This window comes from Chenopodium album, chromosome 5 (assembly GCF_948465745.1).
Source record: "Chenopodium album chromosome 5, dcCheAlbu1.1, whole genome shotgun sequence".
Lineage (NCBI taxonomy): Eukaryota > Viridiplantae > Streptophyta > Magnoliopsida > Caryophyllales > Amaranthaceae > Chenopodium > Chenopodium album.
Genome location: NC_137838.1, coordinates 71,699,741 through 71,723,240, shown reverse-complemented (window position 1 = coordinate 71,723,240; position 23,500 = coordinate 71,699,741).

Sequence of the window (23,500 nt, the reverse complement as noted above, 5' to 3'; positions counted from 1 at the left end):
ATTAATAATATCTTATTAATTAGCTACGACTAAAATTTATAATTTTACATAGCATGCTAAGAAAATTAAATCCTACGTGGCTCTATAAAAACTCGAGAAAAACTCCCCTTTATATATACTAGTATGTGCCCAGGCGTTGCCCCTGATACTCACTATAAAGAGTGTACTTATTTGTGGGCATGTTTTGTACTGTTATTAGTATTAGTATTAGTAGTTATATATATGTTTTTTAAAAATCTTTTTAGATAAATGAATTAGTGATTCATGACCATATTTTATAATTATAACTAGATGAAAGCCCGTGCGATGCACGAATTTTCAATACATAAATAAAAAAATATTTTGTATATTCTTAATTAGACTATAAATAAAAACATTTAATATCTCATTAAAAATTAATACATATCTTTTTTGAGATTTATCTTTTCCAATATTTTTTTTTTTGGTTTTCTTATACTCCCATACTGGTAATAATGATTTAATAGATTTATTTTTTCCTATAATTTTTTTTTTTTTTTTTTTACCATTAATTTGTAAAATAATTTAATTTATGGTGTTTAATTTGCGTGGCATCAAAATTTTAAAATCAGATATAATAAGCCTTTTATTATACATTTAATTTTAATAAAAATTACGAAAGTAGAGTGGTGATAAATTTTATCAATGAATATGATAAACTTTGTATATAATACTTAATCTTTTTAGTAGAATAGATGATAAATGAGCGGATATATTTTTGTGTGAGATAATACGAAATAATATTTCTTTTATTTTAAAGATTATTATATTATATTTTTATATAACCCTAATTTGAATTATTTTTTATTTTTAATTATTGTACATTGTTTTTTTATCATGTTTTGTAATTTTCATATTTCATCATCGTTATTATTATTTTTAATCTTGAACATGTTTTTTTTTAAACATGTTTAAATTGAACGTAATTTGTATTTTGTAACTTTAATATTTATTTATTTTATTTTAATATCTATATTTTATTATAACTCTTTTCATATGTTATTGTATTATAACATATGATTTTTCTAGGATTTATAGAGTTTTTAAAATATAAATTTATATGATTTATTTTAGTTAAGTTAATATTTTAAAATAATAATTCTCAATGGCTAACACTTTTGGAAAAATAAAGACAACGTACATATTATTTTTAAGGGAAACTGAGATTATGATCGTTCCATCAATCGGTTCTTTCAATTTTTATACTATAACTTGTACTTTGATTATCTAATCATTTTGCTCGAATTCAACTCTCATTAAATTAGATCTGCATGTAAAAAAAAAAAAAAAAAAAAAAAAAACCAAAATTTAGTAAACAAAACATGAACATATATCCCAAATAAACACAATGTGACCAATAAGTAAACAAAACATAAACATATATCTCAAATAAACACAATGTAAGCAATAATTACAAATAACACGAATTTTAAAAAATTATGCTATGATCTTAGCATGGTTTTTAAAATACCCAACTATTGACACAAATTACTAACACAAAATTCAGTTTAGTTGATTTTGTATTGATACGAAATTTTGTTGGTGTCGTGTGATGCGTCAATTTATAATGGTAGGTATCATAAATTTTAATTTAGTTATAATTAAGAAATAATTTTTATTTCTTATCATAATTACTATCAAATAAAATTTATCTTATAAAAGTATGTATAAAATTTATTGTATTTGTTTATCATTTAAATATAATATTATTTCAGATATGGTTTTCATTAATTAATTAATAAATATCTTTTTTGAGATTTATTTTTTCATATATTTTTTTTGGATTTGTCATATTCGTAGTAATGATTTAATAAATTTCTATTTTTCGTTTTTTTTTTTAAATTTTTTTAAACATTAATTTTATTGAGTGGTTTTTTATCTACTTGGCATTAAAATTTTAGATTTATCAAATCTAATTTGTTACTTTTATCTAGGTTGCGATATAATTTTTTAATTGAAAAATAAAATACAAATTCTTTTTCTTATTGGTCAAAATAATTATATTTCTTACGTGGCACTCCAGATGCTCTCCAAAAATGCTTACTTTATATATATATGTATATATATATATATATATATATATATATATATATATATATATATATATATATATATATATATATATATATATATATATATATATATATATTAGATGATGTGGTTATTCATATAAGAGTAAAATTATATTGTTGATTGGATATTCATATTAATTATAATATGTGGTGTGTTGATATAAGTTAAATTCTATTGTCAATAAAAAGATACTTTTTAATCTTACATAAATCTATTCAATCGAATCTAATGTGGCATGGCATCTAATCAAATCACAACAATATCTATTTGTCGCCTATATATATGGCGCGACACTTGTCAAGTCACAATCTCGTTGCTTGGTTGCGAGATCGACTTTATTGATTATTGATGATATAATATGATATGATATAGTTTTGTGCCTGGACGATGCCCGAATTGTCCTAAATGTTTTAACTTGAATATTAAATACGATTATACTACCTCCGTTAACAATTATTTGCAACAGATGGGGGGTAGCACTGAATCCTAGGCAAAAATTTTAAAGTATGATTAAAAGAAATAAGGGCACTTGATTAAGTATTAATCCTACCTAAAAAAACAATTAAACAAAAATCCATAACTACCCACACCCAGAACCACTAAACCCATAACCACCACCGACAACCACCAGAATCACTAAACCCATCGAAACTCGGAACCCGAAACTCAACCACCACTGAACTCGAAACTCAACCACGAACTCAATAACCACCCACGAACCCAGCTAGAACCCAGCAAACCACCACGAACCCATACATAATCACCGAGAAACCCAACCACGAATCCAACCACCACCGAAATCCAGCCAAACTCACCCATGAACCACCCCCACAAACCTGCAAATCCATCCAAAATCGACGAACCACCACCCATAACTCACCGAAAGTCACCCACAAACCACCGAATCCACACAATAGCCACGTAACGTAAACCACCCTAGACCCACCCGATCTGAAACCCTAAACCACCCGATTAAAAATAATTCCTTCACCACAATCACCAACACCCACCCACGAACCATAAAAACCACCCACAAACAACTACCTCCAGATCTACCAAGCCCACAAACCACCAACATCCACCCACGAATTGAGATGAGAGATGGTGATGAAGAAGTTGATGAGAGATGAAGAAGGAAGAAGATGAGTGATGATGATGAACTGCGAGATGGGGATGGAGGAGAGATGTGGTGGGGAAATGAAATTAGGGATGAATCTGATTTTTTTGGGGGAAAAGCTTAGATGATTAGGTTACATTAGAGTTATAATAATTTGTAATTATGTATAGCATTATGTGTTAATAATTTTTAAATAAGGGGGTTGCCAAAAATAAATAAATAAATAAATAAGGGTATTTTTGTCTTTTTATCAAAAAAAGTTACTATATTAGGAAAGAAATAGTTTTGTTGCAAATAATATGAAGCACCATTTTTTGGTAAATTTTGCAAATAACTGTTGACGGAGGTAGTATAATTTTTTTTTTTTTTTTTATAATGTAAAATGTTTAGATATACAATATTATATCGCTTATTTATATAATAGTGCACTTTTTGTAGTTTTGTTTGTAATTAGATATTTATGTTATTATTGACTTCAAATTATTATTATTGAACTTAAATTATTATTAAACTAAAAATATTTTTACCAAAATAAAATTAATTTTACTAATTAAAACTTATTTTACTGATTTTCTAATATTATTTAAAAATAAATTAAGTAACATTGTATTTTTTATGCGGCTAGCCACACAATCTGACCGGACAAAGTAAGCGTTGTGAAACTGACCAAGTAACTCTTGTAATTAACTGAGTAACCTCTGACACTGATTAAGTAGCCTTTATCTATATCAGTGATTGAGTAACCACTATAACACTGACCAAGTAACCCTTATATCACTAACGAAGTAACTCTTGTAATAGTTGGTGACACGACTTGGCCAGTTTCGTATAAAAGTTTGTAATTAAATATAGGAAAAATTGAATCTAATAATCCCACCTTTGCTCTGTCTGCTTAAAACAAGCCCAACTTTTCGAAATCTGGGAACAGGCCAACCTTTGCCATGTATTTTCTTAAAACAAGCCCAATTACAGGTAACCTGGTAAAAAGGTAATCTAATTTTTTTTTCTTTCATGTTTCATTTCTCCCAACCTTCTCTCTTCGATACTCCATTACTGTAAGGTCGAGGAAAAAAAAAAGCTTCTTTATGAACTGAAATTGGGCATTGATTCTCCCTTAATTTGAAGAAAGTTGCAAGCTTTTAGACATGATTGCGAATTAGGGAGTGCAATTTGTTGTTGTAGTTGTGTTTGAGGTAAGTCGCGTGAAACCCTAGCTTTTTCCCCAATTTATTTCGCTGTTGATTGTTGAATTGTTGTTAGTGGAATGCTGAATTGCATGATTACCCTAATGAATTGCGTGATTGTTGAACTTCCTTATTTTGAAGTGCATGATTGTTGAATTTCCCTTTTTTTTTAAACGTTTCAGATTGTTATGGATAATGTGACTTTGAAATTTAAACATGGAGGTAAGTTTAAGAAACAAAAAGGTGTTTGGGTGTATATGGGAGGGAAGTGTAAGACATTTGCAGTTGATCCAGATGAACTTTGTTGGTTTTACTTAAAAGAACTAGTTGCTAAGTGTGGTGATTACAGTGATGAGTATAAGGTTTATTATTTGATGCCTGGCTTTGACTTTGTTGCTGGTTTGAGATTAGTGTATAATGATGCTGAGATTAGAACTTTGGGTGCAATTGTGCTGGATAGTAGATGTGTGGAATTGTATGTAGTGCATGATGGGGTGGAACTTGATTTTAGCCAGGGTCAACCATCCCTAACTGGTTTAAATAACCCAATAAAAAGCCCAAATGAGATGAGCCAAACTGAGCCCATGAGACCCAAAAATCTTAAAAAACTGATTCCAAGGAGAGGAACTATGCTGACCTAGGAATCATGTGTAGTACCAGATAAGATGCTTGACCATCCCAAAAACAGTAACAAGACAGTTTCTGCATTGGACCCCACATCTTTAGCACTTTCCACTATAAAACAAACCCACCCACCTTGTACTTCCAGTGATAATTTCCCATTACTTTCCAACCATCCCACATATGGAATCTATACTCTAACAGAAACCCCAAACACAACTGACTTCCATCAAACACATCTTAGATCTGAAGTTCCAGATGATTATGAATGGGAAGATAATAGGCCAAATAGTCCCCTGTCCCTAGATTAGTTGCTGCATGATGCAGTATATAGTGATGAGGAATTGTCAGATCCAGATTATGTAAATGAATTGGATGAGGAGGATGGTGGTCATGGTGGTGATGATTGGCTAGGGGACTATAAAGTGTATGATGTTAACTTTGGTAATGAGGTGGTAGATGCTGAAAATACAGACTTTGGTGAATTGCAAGAGGATGTTGTATTGGATGAAGTGGATACAAGTGATGATGAACATAGGGTAGCTAGGGATAGAGTTAAGGGTTTTAATTGTAGTGTTATTGAATTAGCTCATAAGTTACAAGTTGAGGCTGTTGAGGGGAAGCTTTGTGCACAAAGGGAGCAGGGGACTGTGATAACCACAATAAGAGAGCAGAAGGGGGAGGTATTTTCAGAATATGAAGACTCCGAGGAAGAAATTCATACCCCTGACCCAAGTGATGAAGATGTTAGTGTAGAAGAAAAAAAACAGAGAAGAAGTCTTCTAGTTGTAAAGGACATAGACTTCTCACAGTTTAAGTGGCAGGTAGGTCAGAGGTTTGGATCTAGGGCCGATTTCAAGGAAGCTGTAGCTAAATTTGCTATATTTCAAGGTAGGAATTTGTCTGTGGTAGCTGCAAATAAGAAAAGGCAACAGAGAATTGGTGTTAAGTTTAGGGAGGGCTGCCCATTTTGGTTGTATGCTTCCTGGGATTCCAGGAGAGCAGCTTTTGTGGTGAAGACTTTGATGGCTGACCATACATGCACCAGAAACATGGATAAGAATATCCAATTGAAATCAACTTGGTTAGCAGAGCAACTGTTAGATGTGTTTAAAGCAAGGCCTCATTGGCTTGCAAAAGAGATTATAGAGACAGTGAGAAGAGCCTACAGAGTGATAGTGAAGAAGGAATTTGCATACAAGGTGAAGTATTATGCACACAGGAAGCTTCATGGGTCAATGAGAGATCACTATGGGAAAGTGGGGAGTTATCTTGAAGCTCTGAAAAAGGCAAGTCCACTTAGACAGTTGGATTTAGTGACTTTGAAGACCAGGGGCAACAACATACAAGAGTTCAAGAGATTGTATGTTTGTTTTGAAGGTGTACAAAAGGGTTGGAAGGAACGCTGCAGGAATATAATTTGTATTGATGCCTGTTTTTTGAAGACTTTCCTAGGAGGACAGTTAATGTCTGCAGTGGGAAGGGATGGTAATGATCAAATGTATCCTATTTCATGGGCTATGGTGGAAGGTGAAAATAGCCTGTCATGGGAGTGGTTCCTGACTAACTTGCAGAGAAGCTTGGACCTAGGTGATGGCTCTGGCATTGTTGTTGTTTCTGATGAACACCAGGTATCTTCTTACCTTGACTGTTGTTTAGATTTTCATTGTATGTTTGTTTTGTAATGCTTCTCTTATTTGTGACTTGTTTTTATTTTCAGTCAATACTTAGAAGTGTTTCAGTAGTTCTTCCTAGAGCTGAACATAGACATTGTGCTAGGCACATATTTGCACATTGGCACAAGAATTTTAGGGGAGATGATATGAAACTCATGTTTTGGTCTTGTGCTAAGTCATATAGTGTGGCTGATTATAATGACAACCTAGAAATATTAAGAAAGGCAGATCCTAAGGCAGCTGATGCCTTTACATCTTACAATCCTAAGGTATTTTGTAGGGCCTTCCTAAAAACTGAGGTTAAGGCAGATGTGATAACTAGTAATATGGCAGAGACCTTTAATGGATATATAATCCATGTTAGGGAAAAACATTTGTTATACATGCTTGAGGATATAAGGGCTTCTCTTATGAAGAGACTTGTGACAAAAAAAGAAGAAATGTTGAAATGGACAACATCACTCTGCCCTAGGATACAAAAGAAGTTAGAAAAGGAGAAAGAAGAGGCATCAAAGTGTGATGTTCTCCCATCAACCTCTATTTTGTTCCAAGTTAGCTACCACTTAGACACTCTTACTGTCAATTTGGATCAAAGGACATGTACATGTTGTTGCTGCCATTTTCTACTTACACAAAAATGCAGAGGATTATGTTGATTCATGTTACCATAAAGATGTGTATCTCAAAGCTTATGAGAACTCAATCCCACCCCTTGATGGTGAGAGGCACTGGCCTAGAATCCTATTTGAGATGGATCCCCCCCAATTAAAATAGGCCCTGGTAGGCCAAGAAAAAGCAGAAGAAAAGATCCATTTGAAGATCCTAAAAAACCAGAAAAATTGACAAAGCATGGGATGGAAATGACTTGTAGTGGTTGCAAACAAAAGGGCCACAACAAAAGAGGATGTCCTACCAAAGAAACCCCCATACCACCTCCAACAAAAAGACCAAGGGGCAGACCTAGATCAACCCCTTCCACAACACAACAACCTGAATTGCAATCATGGTCATTATGCAGCTACTGTAGAACCTTCAAGGTTAGGTAGAGGTGGTAGGGTGGTCACCAGGGGAAGAGGTAGCAACATGGGAGGAGTTACCAATAGGGGAGGTGCAAACAGGGGAAGAGGTGCCACAACAAACACAAGGGGTAGAGGTGGCAGAGGGGATAACATGAACATGGGAGCAGCAACTTCACCTTCATCAGGCACAGGTTCTAGAGGAACAGGAAGGGGAGGCAGAGGTTCTAGGGGAAGAGGAAGGGGAGGCAGAGGGAGAGCTTACATCCCTCAAGGCTTTGGTGTTCTGATCTCAGATGATGGGGCTACAATGAGCAATGTAAGTGTACCATCAATTGTGTTATTTTTTTTTAAAACTCATGCAACCATGTAACTCCTGCCACTTCTATTTTGCAGCCTCCAGGATCAATTGCCCCTCAAATGCTTAGTGACAGCACCATTACTTGCTCCTACAATTTCAGTTAGTCATCAACATCAAAGCCTTGATCAGCCAGATGAAATTGCTTTCTAATTAGTTTAGTTTGGTGTGAACAATCTTAGGGTTGTATTTTGATAAGACATATGTAAACTTCAACAATGCTAAATGTATTTTGCTAAATGTACTAGTTCATCTTTGTGGTGTATTTTGCTTAAAACACATGTTCTGTTTTATCATTTTAATGTTACTTTCACTTATGTCCATTTGTGTTGTCAATTACTTTACCATATTTATCCCACATATGTGCTAAATTATTAGTAACAATTCCATCAGATTTTGAACCAAAATCAACATTTATTTATGGTGCAAATTTTAACATTACATCACTTCATACTAGCACCTACTAATTACACCATCATCTAGCCTAAAACTACTACTAATGATGCTGCTTAACACCTTAACTTTAACTAAAACAACCTCCTTCAACCCCAAAAGTCTAACTTAATCCAAACAAGACTAACCTTGGCAACATGCCAAAAACAGAGAAACATCCACTTTCCTAATCAAGACAACAACAATCCAAAATAAAACATCACCATCCCCACCAACACACTACAACATAATTACTTCATAAACAAAACAAGACTGAAAAACGCCCATGAGAAAATCAGAGTCAGCATCAATTTCTTGTCCTTGTTGTTCTCCTTCAGTGCAAACATGGTCTATGTTGTTGCAATCCCCATCTCTTCAACTTCATCGACCAATTTCTCCTTCTTGGCCTTCAACCTTCTGATCTTCTCCTTCAATTCATCCTTCTCCATCTCAAGCTCAGTAATTTGGGTATCCCTCTGCATGACAATGATTTGAAGCTCTCGCACATCATCAACTTCATCCACCCACTTGAAGAATCCACATGTCCTCTGTTCCTAAAATTTTAAAATTAATAAGCCACTCAAATTAAGGAAACACACAAACTTAACACAATAACAGAATTACTTATCGACCAATAAGAGCACCCATAAAAACGCTTGCCTTTGGTAGGACCATCATACTTCACCATCCTAAGTGGCGCCACTTTATTGTGGTAGCAAACCACCTGGTGAGGGAAGGGGGACAGCCTTGAACGTGACCTTGAAGTGGAAGAGCCAGAAGCATGACTTGCCATTGTAGAAGAAACAAAGAAATTGAGAGTGTAAATGGTTTGAGATGAAAAAAAATTTGATGGGGGAGGTGGGTTTTTAAAGAGGATGACAGAGAGTAAGAAGAGTAATGGTGATTAATTACTCTCCAACGGTCAACAGTATAAAAGAGGGCAAGGTAACTGGAAGAAGAAAGGAGAAACTCCCATTACCGGTCATTTAATGAATTGGGCTTGTTTTAAGAAAATACATGGCAAAGGTTGGCCTGTTCCCAGATGTCGAAAAGTTGGGCTTGTTTTGAGCAGACAGAGCAAAGGTGGGATTATTAGATTCAATTTTTCCTTAAATATATTATAAAGGGATCTAATTTTAAAGAACTTTTTAAATCGAATTAGATGAAGAAAATAGAATTGAGTTATAGGATATTTATTAAAGGTTATGATTAATTATATATATGAATTATTAGAATTCTATCAATAATAAATTTCTATAAAACAATTTTATCTTAAAAAAATCACTTAATTAGTAACATATGTGTTACAATAATACATATATATATATATATATATATATATATATATATATATATATATATATATATATATATATATACATCCTATGTGGCGTGATAATTGTCAAAAAATTGGAATGTCAAATGTCGATGTCTCATGGTCTAGTTGTGAGACTAGCTTTATATATTAGTAATATGTATGATATATACTAGTTTTATGTCCGGGAGATGCCTAGATTGTTAATAAAATTTTAGGATAATATTTTTGGCTTGCATGTTAAATATGGTCATATAAACCGTTTTGATTATGCAGGATATTTAGACAATCACAATTTTTTGTATGCAGCCTGCTCTACCGTGCGACAAGGGTTACTCAAGTTTCTCGGTCATGGGTTACTCGAGTGGCCAAGGTTACTCGACTTTCTTAGTCATGGGTTACTCGAGTTTCTCGATCAGGGGTTAATTACTCGAGTTGTCGGAGTTACTCGAGTTTCTCGGTCAGGGGTTACTTGAGTTTCTCGGTCAGGGTTACTCGAGTTGCCGAGGTTACTCGAGTTTTTCGGTCAGGGGTTATTCGAGTTGCCGGTGTTACTCAAGTTACTCGGTCAGGGGTTACACTTGAGTTTCTCCTGACCGAGTAACCCCTCAAGTAAACCCTGGCTGAATAACCTCTCAAGTAACCCATGACCGAGCCCCTCGAGTAACCCTTGACCCAGTAACCTTTCAAGTAACCCCTAACTGAACTCTCAAGTAACCCTTGGTTGAGTAACACTTGACCGAACTCCTTAAGTAACCCTTGCTTGACCGAATTACTCGAGTAACTCTTGACCGAACTCTTTAAATAACCCTTGACCGAGTAACTCAAGTAACCCCTCAAGTAACTCGAACAACCCTTGACCGAGTAACCCATGACCGAGTAACCCTTGACCAAGTGAACCCCTCGAGTAACCTCTGTCCAAACTCCTCAAGAAACCCCTGATCGAGTAACTCGAGTAACCCTAAACTGAATAACTCGAGTAACCTCTAGAAAAAAAACTCGAGTAACCCTTGACAAAAAAACTTGGGTAACCCCTGAAAAAAAAAACTCGGGTAACCCCTGCCGCATGGTGTGGCCTATTGCACCAAATTAAAAAGTTGATGATTAGGCATATATATGATAACACATCATTTATTTATATAATAGTGTACTTTTTGTAAATTGATATATATGTTATTCTGACTTGAATTTATTTTTATTGAATTTAAAAGTATTTTTACCATTATTTTTACTGATTAAAAGTTCTTTCTACTAATTCTCTATTATTTTTAATAATTTAAATATATTATAAATGGACTTATTTTAAAGAACTTTTTAAAACGAATTTTATGATGGAAATAAAACTGAATTATAAGATATTTATTAAATGTTATGATTAAAACTCTTATATATATATATATATATATATATATATATATATATATATATATATATATATATATATAAGATTAGGAATAAAAGAATATTTTTTTTGCTGAGGATTCGGCCCTACTTCCCTATCTATTTTAGTTAGTGGTTTTAGGATTAAATACGATTAGCCTATCACCATACGGTGTGGCCAGGGTTACACGATTAGGGTTTACTCGGCTAGGGGTTGTGTGGATGGGGTTACTCGGTCGGTCAGGGGTTTGTGTGTCAGCTTGCCGCACCCAAAAGGCATTGAAGTTCACTTTAGTAAAACAATCAATTATGATTCAATAAAAATTGTAGGACTTTATATACTCTAAGCGAAATTGCATGAATCATATTCATAAACATCTAATAACCAAGATCATTGCATAACACATATTAAACAAGTAAATTATACCTTTGAAGTGTGATTCCACGTGCGATCGAGCAAGAACAATGGGAGATAAAGAACCCCAAGCGTTATTACTCTACTTGGTCCACGGGTAAAGATTTAAACCTTTACTAATGTTAGTTAGTCGTGATTGAACGCTTCAATCAACCTTCTACGAAGAAAGGAGACAAACTCACCACGAACCACCACGACGAGCACTACAAGCCACCTAGGAGGGTGGCCGACCATATGGATGTTTGAGAGAGAGAGAGAGAGAGAGAGAGAGAGAGAGGGAGGGCCGTGAGTGAGGAGAAAGAAAAGGGAGATTAGGGTTTTGGGAAAATGGTTGCCTTGTTTCACAATTCACTGACTGTCTTGTTCAACCTTAGTCATGGATCTTATTTATAGATCATATATCTAAATAAAAATCGTCAAGCCTAAAATCCTAATCCTAATCAAACTACACTAGCCCAACACCTTAAATGGTTTGTCATAATCTCATGAGGCCCATTAATGAGCCTCTTACTCGTTCAATCCAATACCCACGTGTGTGACCTCTTAAAATCCATTCTATTGGGCTTAGACCATTTGACTAGCCCAAAGTTCATTTATTATATCTAGCAACAGACAATGACGACTTAAAATAAAGAATGAACTAATTATTTTTATAAGAGCAACTTCAATGGTAAGCTAATTGTTAAATTAGCTTGTCATGCCACATATGATTTCAAGCTAACTTTCTTTATACTCCCTCCATCCCTAAATTACATTCCTGTTTTCCTCTATGATGTGAGGAATAAATGCTAGAAACAGGAATGTAATTTAGGGAAGGAGAGAGTAGCTATTTTGTGTCCCAATAGTTAGCTACTAGCTTGTTAATTAAATAACCTTGACCTTTTCCATTAGCCCTAAAAATTTAATTATTTTAATATACTAATGTCCAAAAATTTTGGAAATCTTTTTGTCAAGCAGAGCTTGGACAAACTAATTGTATTTTTTTAGCTCCAATGGTCAAGCTAGTAGCTAGAGACTTTTGAAAATTGCAAGCAAGTTCCTAGCTACAACCATTGGAGGTGCTCTAATAGTGATCCTTGATATATCTAGAAATTGCACTTATCAAAGACATAATTCCTTCAAAAATAATTTCAATTTGGCAAAAATAATATGAAGTGAACCAATAGTGAATAGGGCCTGGCTTGTTAAAAAATTATTGTAAGCTGATACAACTTTTAAGAGTATATAATTGCATTAAATTCAATTTATAAGAAAAAAGGAAATAAAATATTTACCATCAATACAATGAAGATTTATTTTCTAATATTCATTCAAAGTCTTAATTAGCTACGCCAAATAATTGTCCAGTCATTTTTTATCTGCATCATTAGATACAAGCCCCCTAACGATTGAGACAACCTTTTATTCCCTCATTTTTTTTTACATTCCCTCAATTTGAGATCAAAATGGAGTTGATAGGCTATTATTTTTTGTATGTTTTTATTTTCTTACTAGAGAGATTCAATAAATACTGGGCGTTGTATTTTTTAACTTTACAAAAAAAAAATATTTAGTAAAAATAATTTTTGTTCAATAAAAATAATTTTAAATAAGTAAAAATCATAATTATAAAGAAGATATATAATAGATTGATAAAAAAATAATAATAATAATTTTAATAAGTAAAAATCATAATTATAAAGAAGATATATTCGTATAATAGATTGATAGATAGTTCAACAAAAAATAATTTCAATTGAGGTTTTTTTATTTTTTTTTTATTTTTTTTTTGGAAGTCGTTTTAGTAAAATTAGCAGTTAAGCAAAAGTAATGTTTTCATGTCAAAATAAAAAGTGTTGCTAATAATTATTGTAAACAAATTACAGATCCAATTTATTGAGTCAAAAAATAAATTATTTACCTCTAGATGTTTTTTTCCATAATATTAGAGCTAGGTAGGGAATAATAGAGCAGATTGATAGTAATTAATTAAAAGGTTGGTACCATTTACTAATTAATTATTGTTGTAACTCATATCATAGTCAACTCTATAAAAAAAAGTCTATCATTTCTCTCTCTACAAAGTACTCCGTATCAAAGTTTTTCTGACCTTAGTTTTATACTTTATTTCACAGATTGGAGGAGAAGTCAAAGGAAATTATTTTAATGTAAGTTCCATCTTATTTATTCAAAGAATTATATAGTGTTTCGTTTTAGTTAACTAGTACATTCGTTCAATTTTTAAATCTTTAATCCTTCACGTTTAGTTGAGGGACTGTACTTTTGACTATCATTTTGTATAAGTTAAGATTCATACATTTGTGATTTGTTAAATTCATCTCAAAATATATACTTTTGATATTTGGTAAAAGCTACACTCGATTATATGTAGATATGTATATAATCGGATAAAACAACAATATATCATGCTTTCAAAAAATTATGTGCCTTTATTCGTTTTTGGTTGTTGTCTTTGTGCTTTAATTTAATTCCAATGTCCTATAATAACATTTGTGATTTATATTTTAATGTTATGTGCTATTTTTTCAAGAAAAATTAAAACCAACCCGATTGCATTTTTAACAATACAAATTAAAGGGTAAACAATTTTAAGATAAGTGTTGCATGTACAAAGCACTTATGAAATCCAGGATTTTCATTTAATTAAAAAAAAAATCTTATTTATCGAATGCTATTAGCCAAAAAAAAAAAAAAAAAAAAAAAAAAAAAAAAAAAAAGCAATTTTCAATCATCTAAAAAATATTTTGTTTTTTGACAAAAAATCATCTAAAAATAAACAAAATAAAAAAAAAAGTGTTGAATTTTGCGTTTTGTGGGCGGTTAACAATAAGCCAGAAAATGAGTGATTAATAAAAAAAAATAAAAAAGTGTTTTGAAGATAGTTATGTACAATTAATCCGATATAATCATATAAAACCTTAGAATATATATGAAACTATTGAAGGATTACAAAGCATATATTTCTGGATCATATCTTGCAAAATTCAACATACATTATTTTATGTTGGACTTAATTTTATTTAGAAGTGTCTAAACTGTATGTGAATCGTGAATTTTTGTTCGTAATATATACTTCGTATAGCAAGTCCAATTTTGTCTTGATTTTAGTTGGTTTTAGAATGATTTGGTCTTATCACTCTCATGTAAAAAAGTAGCAAAGAATATTAAGAGTAAGGAAACAACCCAATTGTACAAAATTATATCCTAATTTACGTCTATCTTATCAGATTTGGATAATATAGTTCTTGCTTGATTTTGATTTTTAAAAATAATGTAGTACCAAATATTATCTTGCTTGATTTTGATTTTTTTTTTTTTTAAAAAAAACCATGTATATTAGAATTCCTATGTAATATAGTTCTTCAGTCTCCACAATTTTCATATATATTTTCGCCTGTAATCTCCTAATTCATTTGCATTAATAAAAGTAGCACACATACGGTCACGTGTGGCGGGTAATGACTTACCTTCAATGTATTACACACGTGCTATTTTCTCTTTGTAATTTTTATTTATTGCAATCCGATTTCAAATTAACTAAATCTTTGTTTAATTTTATTAGATATGTGGCGGCGGGTACTTCTTGAATCAATCAACTAACGTGATTTTTTTTTTCTTTCTTTTTGTTTTGTATAGCATTATGGAATACAAAATTACTCGCAATGCTGGAAGACCTGTGACAAGATCTGCTGACAAAAATGGTGGAAATGTCAATGATTTGTTCCCTCAAGTGCCAAGGAGAAAGAGGTCGAAATTTAACATGGTTAAGAATACCAAATTGATTGCAATGTACGCAGCAAATGATGAGATTCCAAGTGAAGTTGTGACTGAGGAAGTTGAAACTGGGGAACCAAATCCTCGCCCCTGGCTAACCCAATTAACGATTCCGGGTTCGATTCCGAACGTAGAGAGTATAACTATGGATCGTACTTCCTTTGAATTTTTTTTTGAAGACATGCCTTAGCTTCTTCATCTTAATGCTTTGTATTCGATACATCAATAATTGTCATTTAAACCTTTCGTGATTTGTAGTACCACCGTTTTATAATATTTTTAATATGTTTTGTTTTGACATTATATATTCTTAATTTCTACTTTGATGTTCATTTACCTTTTGTAAGGGAAATGTACTTATACTTGATGTTTTGAAATATCAACTGGTTGTATTCCTTTGTTTTATATTAACGGATACAATCTAATTTGGTACACATCTATTAATCTATATGGATGAACTTGACCACTACAGTACACTTATATAATTAATATAGCATAAATAAAATTATTACAAAGCTATTATCATCATGAAACTTCATATTAATGCCACCAATCCAAAAAAAAATATATATATATATATATAATAAAATAAAATAAAATTACATGATAATAATTAATTGATTTTCATACAATATGAAAACAAACCTACAGTTAAAGTTAGCACAATTAGAGTAGCGATGATGGAGTAATTTTCACAAATACGAAATACACAATTAGAGTATACTTAAAAGGTAAAATAATGGTAGAGATAGGTTCAATTGTCTTTTATTTTATGTTGAATTGATAAAAAATTTCTACTCTATTTTATGCTAAGCCTCGTTTATATTATTACCTCACCATTTAATCCTACAGGGCTACAATCTTTACACATTTTTACTCACTCTCTCTAACTTTATCTACCTTCATTCGAAGCTACTACCTCAGTTAACTATTATTTGCAATAAAAAAGTATTATTTGTGAGATATAAAATATTCCTTTGTTGCAAATAATAGTTAACGGAGGTAGTATATTGGGATATGGTGGATCACATAACCTATCATTAATTATTATAATTTTTTTTTTAAAAATTAAGTTATACTCGTAATAATTATTATTATTACTATTATTATTAAATTCAGATCAATTCAACTCCATATAAAAAAAATAAAAGGTACTATATGCAACTCGTAAGGCTGCATATAAGCATTTAATATACTCCGTACTTTCTTTTTTAGTACGGAATATAAAGTTGAGAATTTATCGACAATTCACGAGAAATCGGTGTAACAAATGTTTATTTAATGTCTTTTCTTTCCATTTTTAGCTTCTTATATATCTTTTTTCAAAAATAAAAGAATAAGGTCAATATCATCAAAAAAATTATTGTAAGCTAATATAACTTTTATGGAGTATTAAATTACATTAAATATATTGGATAAAACCAATTACTCCATATATATAGGGATGTCAATGGGGCGGGGCGGGGCGGATGTTGGCCTTCCCATCCCCATCCCCACCTAATATTTTCATCCCCATCCCCATCCCCATCCCCGCGGCGGGTCCAATTTTCATCCCCATCCCCGCCCCACCGGGTACAACTCCAAAACCATCCCCGCCCCACCCCCCACTTGGATATCCATCCCTACCTTATCCCCACCAAAGACCCGCCTAATCCCCATCCAAGATCCACCTAATCTCTGTATCTCAAATAAACAATCTTACATAATTAATACGAATTATAAAATAAAACATTCTACACACATTTTTGTGTTATAATATAAGTGTCATACAAAGTATTATAATTAATATTGTATTTCACGTAATTATTTTATAAATAGTATAAAAGTATGTAATTTTGCTTTAAAAGATATATAGATGTGGGTATGAGGTGGGGATGGGGCGGGTATGAAGTGGGGCGGGTGGGGCGGGGCGGGGATGGGGCGGGTACAACTTAAAATCCACCCCCGCCCCATCACCCATGGCGGGTATGGTTTTTATCCCCATCCCCGCCCCACCACCCGCCAAACTGAGACCCATCCCCGCCCTACTGGGGCGGGGATGGGGCGGGTCTCCTACTTGACCCGCCCCACTGACATCCCTACATATATATAAGACAAGGAAATACGAGTAAAATATTTGCTATTAAATTATTAATACAATGAAGATTATTTCCTAATTTTCAATCAAGGTCTTGATTTGCTACTCCAAGTAATTGTCGAGTCATGTCTTATTTGCAGATACATGCCACATAGCGTTTGAGACAACGCTTTATTGCCTCAAATTATTGAAACCAAAGTGGCGTTGATAGGCTATTTCATTAATATTTTATTAATTTTTTCCTAAAAATATTTAATAAATACTTTGGCTATGTTCTTTTTACTTTTAGAATAATTAAGTAATAATAATGTTAATAAAAGTAAGTTCATTTTAATAAACGTAATTTCAATTCAGTACAAATAATTTTTAATCAGTAAAATCGTAACTATAAAAAAGATGGATAATAGATTGAGAATTAGTAAAATAATTCAAGTTCAACAAAAATAATTTCAATTTAGTAAAAATAATTAGTTTAGAAAACAAAATTAAGGTTAAGAGAATGAGGCCTCAGTGTAAGTGGAATCAATAATTATCGCAAAGTAATTAATATAGGAGAGAATCAATAAAACAATATTGAATTGATTTCATGTCAAAATAAAAAGTGGTGCAAGTAATTATTGTAGACAAATGAGAAAAATGTAGTAGCAAATATTACAAATCCAATTTATTGAGTCTAAAGTAAATTATTTACATCTTCAGTAATATTAGAGCTAGCTAGGTAAAGGAATAATATAGCAGAATGATTAATTAATTAATACCGTTTACTAATTAATGTTGTAAGTTTGTAACTCATATCATAGTCAAACATGTACTCCATATATCACAGGTTTAAAAAAAAGTATCTCTCTTTTCAACAAAGTTTATCTGACTATAATTTCATTCTTTATTTCACAGGTTCCAGGAAAAGTCAAAGGAGATTATTTTAATGTAAGTGTCATCTAATTTATTCAAAAAAAAATTATATATGGTGTTTCGTTAATTAACTAGCTAGTACCTTCGCTGCTTTTTTTTTTTTTTTTTTTTTTTAAATTTTTTTTTTACTCATTCATGTTTAGTTTAGACAATGCCCAAATTTACTTTTGATCATAATTTTTTAATTTTTATACATACTTGTATAAAATAACATTAAATTCAGTTAGAATCATTTGAATTCATCTTAATATATACTTTTGAGTTTTGACAATTGGTAAAAGCAATACCCAATATATGTAGATCTGGAAATAATTAGATAAAATAACAACTTATCATGCTTTCAAAATTATGTGCTTTTATAATTATATTTAGATTTTTATATGCTTTATTCGTTTTTTTTATAGTTGTCTATGTGGTTTTAATTATTTACTTCCATTGTCCTTCTATAACAACATTATTTGTGATTATATTTTAAGGTTTTGAATTGTGCATTGTGTGTGCTTTTTAAAAAAGAATAATTAAATCCAACCCGATTGGAATTTTTAATAATACAAATTAAAGGGTAAGCATTTTAAAGATTAGTTTATTTATTTATTTATTTATTTATTTAGGGGAAAGATAAGTGTTGTATACAAAGCGCTCTTACAAAAGAAGATTTTCTTTTAATTAAAAAACATCTTTCTCTTGTATTCTACGAAGTATTAGCTATCAATTTTTAAACAATTTAAATCATCTCAAAAAAAAAAAAAAAAAAAAAAAAACAAACAAACAAACGGGAGTAAAAAAAAGTGGTGAAATCTAACCTTTTGCATTTATGTGGGTGTTTAATTATAATAAACGAAAATGTAGATGATTAAATTAAGATACGAGTAGGGTGTTTTGAGTGAGGTAAAATACAATAAATCCAATAATTAATTGGTGCTCTAAAAATTTAGAATTTGAAACTATTTAAGGATTACAAATGTATATTTGTGGATGTATGTAATGTCTTACAAAAAACAACATACATTTTTTTATGTTTGACTTAATTTTATGTAGAAGTTCTAAACCGTGAATTGGGATTTTTTTTTTCATACTTGATTATTTGGATGTGTAATATCAAGTCGGATTTTGTCTTGATTTTGATTAATTGGGAGATAAATACTCAAGTTTGGTTTAGTGTTATGGGTTTGATCTACTTTGATTTTGTTCCTAAAATGATTTGGTCCTGTGTAATTCGTTATAAAATTAGCAAAAAATATTAGAGTAAGGAAAAAACAGTCCAAATGCACAAAATAATGCTCTAATTTACATCTATCTTATCAGATTTGGATTTAATAAAAAAGAAGGTACCACATACTATCTTGCTTGATTTTGATTCTTTTTTTATTAATTACCATGTATATTTAAATTTCTATATAATACAATATAATTATTCAGTCTCCAAATTTCTCATCATATGCATTTTTACATTTATCTCCCAATTCATTTGCATCAACAAAAGTAAAAGAGATATAGTCTCGTGTGGCTGGTACTGACTTATCTTGATTATATTACACACGTGCCGTTTTCTCTTTGAAATTACTATTAATTGTGATCCAATTTCAAGTTTACTAAATCTTTATTTAATATTATTATCTATTAGATTTGTGGCGGCGGAGACTTCTTGAGTCAATCAACTCACTTTTTTTTTTTTTTTTTTTTTTTTTTTTTTTTAAGCTGAAATTACTATCAGAACATTATGGTGTACAGAAGTACTCGCAAAGCTGGAAGACCTATGAAAAGATCTCCCATCAAAAATGATAGAAATGTCAAGGACTTATTCCCTCAAGGGTTGGTACCAAGGCAAAAGAGGTCCAAAAGCAATGCAGTGAAGAATACCAAATTGATAGCCATGTTCGTAGCAAAAGATGAGCAACCAAGTGAAGTTGTGATTGAGGAAATTGAAATTGGGGAACCAAATCCTCGTACTTGGGTAACTCAATATGTGATTCCGGGTCCGATTCCAGATATAGAGAGTATAATTTCATATCATACTCGCTTTGAAATTTTCGACGAATACGTGCCTTCTTCATCTTAATGCTTTGTATTCAATACAGTAATAATAGTCATTTAAAACTTTCGTGATTTGTAGTACCACCGTTTTATAATGTTCTTCATATATTTCATTTTGGCATTATATATTCTTAATCTCTACTTTGATTACGTCCATTATTCTTCTGTACTCATTTGATGTCTTGTTATATTCATCTTAATATGTATATTTAAATTATTAACTTGTTGTACTCCATTTGTTCTAACTATAATAACTTACACAATTATAAAGCTTGAATTGACACACACAATCAATATCCTTATGTTCTCCAATGCATGAGTTTGAACACTAATATAAATAAAAAATATTAAAAAGCTGTTATTATGAAACTTCATGTTAATTTCCGCCTATCCAAAAAAAAATACATGATAATAATTAATTGATTTTCATACAATACGAAAAAAAAAACCTACTGCTAAAGTTTTCTCCCCAAAAAACAAAAAAAAAAAAACAAAAAAACAAAAAACCTATAGTTAGTGAATACTGAATAAAATCAACTTATACCAATTATTTTTCAAATACAAATTTACAATTAGACATATACATAAATCTGTTTTTTTTTTAGTTGACACGTTTATTTAGTCACGTTTGCCAATGTACGACTTCAACCATTTATATCCTTAATTACCAATAAGCAAAAATAATGAAAAGTTGATATTTTAAAAATATATATCGTGATGAATCTAACATGATCGCACATGACTATATTTTTCATTATATATAAAGCATAAGATCAAAAGAAAATGTGTGAATAGTATTAAAGTCCAAACGTGTCAACTAAAAAAAACGGAGAGAATACTAAAAAGAAAAAATAATGTTAGAGATAGGCTCAATTGTATGTATTATGTTGAATTGATGTCGTAGATATAAAGCATGAATCCACCACTCATCAAGTGGTTGAACAATTTTATGATTAAGAACTTGTCGATTAAGTTAGCTACTACTCGTTGATTTAATTCTTGAGAATTTCTGTAAGCAAGCTTCTCATTAATAGATGTTGAAAATTCTTCAACAATGGAGGTCAAGGAAATGAAGGTCGAGAAAATCAATGGTGGAATGAAAGCTCAGAAACAACGACAAACACTTACCATTTGGTGTTAACCTTGCCCTTAATTTGAATAATCTTCTTAGAGGTTTTCGTAAAATTCAATAACAAAAGAATGAATAATAAATTATAAAAAGTCTCCAATTATTTACCATTTTTGGCACTAAAGAAACATTCATCGTTTCTCTGATTGGGAAACCAGGGCTACCCCCAAAGACAAGGAGTTTCCAAGTATTGGGGATATCAATATGATAGTGAGCAATATTCACTCTTGTATAAAAGGAATGATAACCATGAGTACAATGAGTATGAGAACCTAGAGTAGAGAGTAGAGTGCGTAGGAAGTAAGCCATTGAAGGCAATCTTCAACGGCAGTATGAGAGAGAGATAGAGAGAGAGAGAGAGAGAGAGAGTAGGATGTAAGCCATTCGGAGAGAATGTTGAATACCTTGTTAACTAGCATAAACCGTTTCATAATGAATGTGACGAATTTGCATCTAAGAGTGGAAATTTTGGATTATTTTAACTGAAATTCAGTTAGGCCGGTTAAACTCTCCATGTATTTAATAAGATTCTATAAATATAATTTAATTTCATTAAAACAATATCATTTTAGTAAAATTAAGTTTTAATTGGTGAATAACTCGGGTAACCTCTAGAAAAAAAAAAAAAAAACTCGAGTAACCCTTGACAAAAAAACTTGGGTAACCCCTGAAAAAAAAACTCGGGTAACCCCTACCGCATGGCGTGACCTATTGCACCAAAAAGTTGATGATTAGACATATATACGACAACACATCGTTTATTAATATAATAGTGTACTTTTTGTAAATTGATATATATGTTATTCTGACTTGAAATTATTTTTATTGAATTAAAAGTATTTTTACCATTATTTTTACTAATTAAAAGTTATTTCTACTACTTCTCTATTATTTTTAATAATTTAAATATATTATAAATGGATCTTATTTTAAAGAACTTTTTAAAACGAATTTTATGATGGAAATAAAACTGAATTATAAGATATTTATTAAAAGTTATGATTAAAACTCTCTCTCTCTCTCTCTCTCTCTCTCTCTCTCTCTCTCTATATATATATATATATATATATATATATATATATATATATATATATATATATAGTAGACTAGGAATAAAAGAACATTTTTATGCTGATGATTCAACCCTACTTCCCTATCTATTTTAGTTAGTGGTTTTAGGATATTAAATACGATTAGCCTATCACCATACGGTGTGGCCAGGGTTACGCGATTAGGGTTTACTCGGCTAGGGGTTGTGTGGCTGGAGTTACTCGGTTGGTCAGGGGTTTGTGTGTCAGCTTGCCGCACCCAAAAAACATTGAAGTTCACTTTAGTAAAACAATCAATTTTGATTCAATAAAAATTGTAGGACTTTAGATATTCTAAGCGAAATTGCATGAATCATATTCATAAGCATCTAATAACCAAGATCATTGCGTAACACATATAGAACAAGTAAATTATACCTTTGAAGTGTGATTCCACGTGCGATCGAGCAAGAACAATGAGAGATAAAGAACCCCAAGCGTTATTACTCTACTTGGTCCACGGGTAAAGATTTAAACCTCTACTAATGTTAGTTAGTCATGCTTGAACGCTTCAATCAACCTTCTACGAAGAAAGGAGACAAACTCACCACAAACCACCACAACGAGCACTACGAGCCACCTAGGAGGGTGGCCGGCCATACGGATGTGAGAGGGAGAGAGGGAGGGCCGTGAGTGAGGAGAGAGAAAAGGGAGATTAGGATTTTGGGAAAATGGTTGCCATGTTTCACAATTCACTGACTGTTAATTTTGTCTTGTTCAACCTTAGTCATGGATCTTATTTATAGATCATATCTCTAAATAAAAGTCATCAAGCCTAAAATCCTAATCCTAATCAAACTACACTAGCCCAACACCTTAAATGGTTTGTCATAATCTCCTGAGGCCAATTAATGAGCCTCTTACTCGTTCAATCCAATACC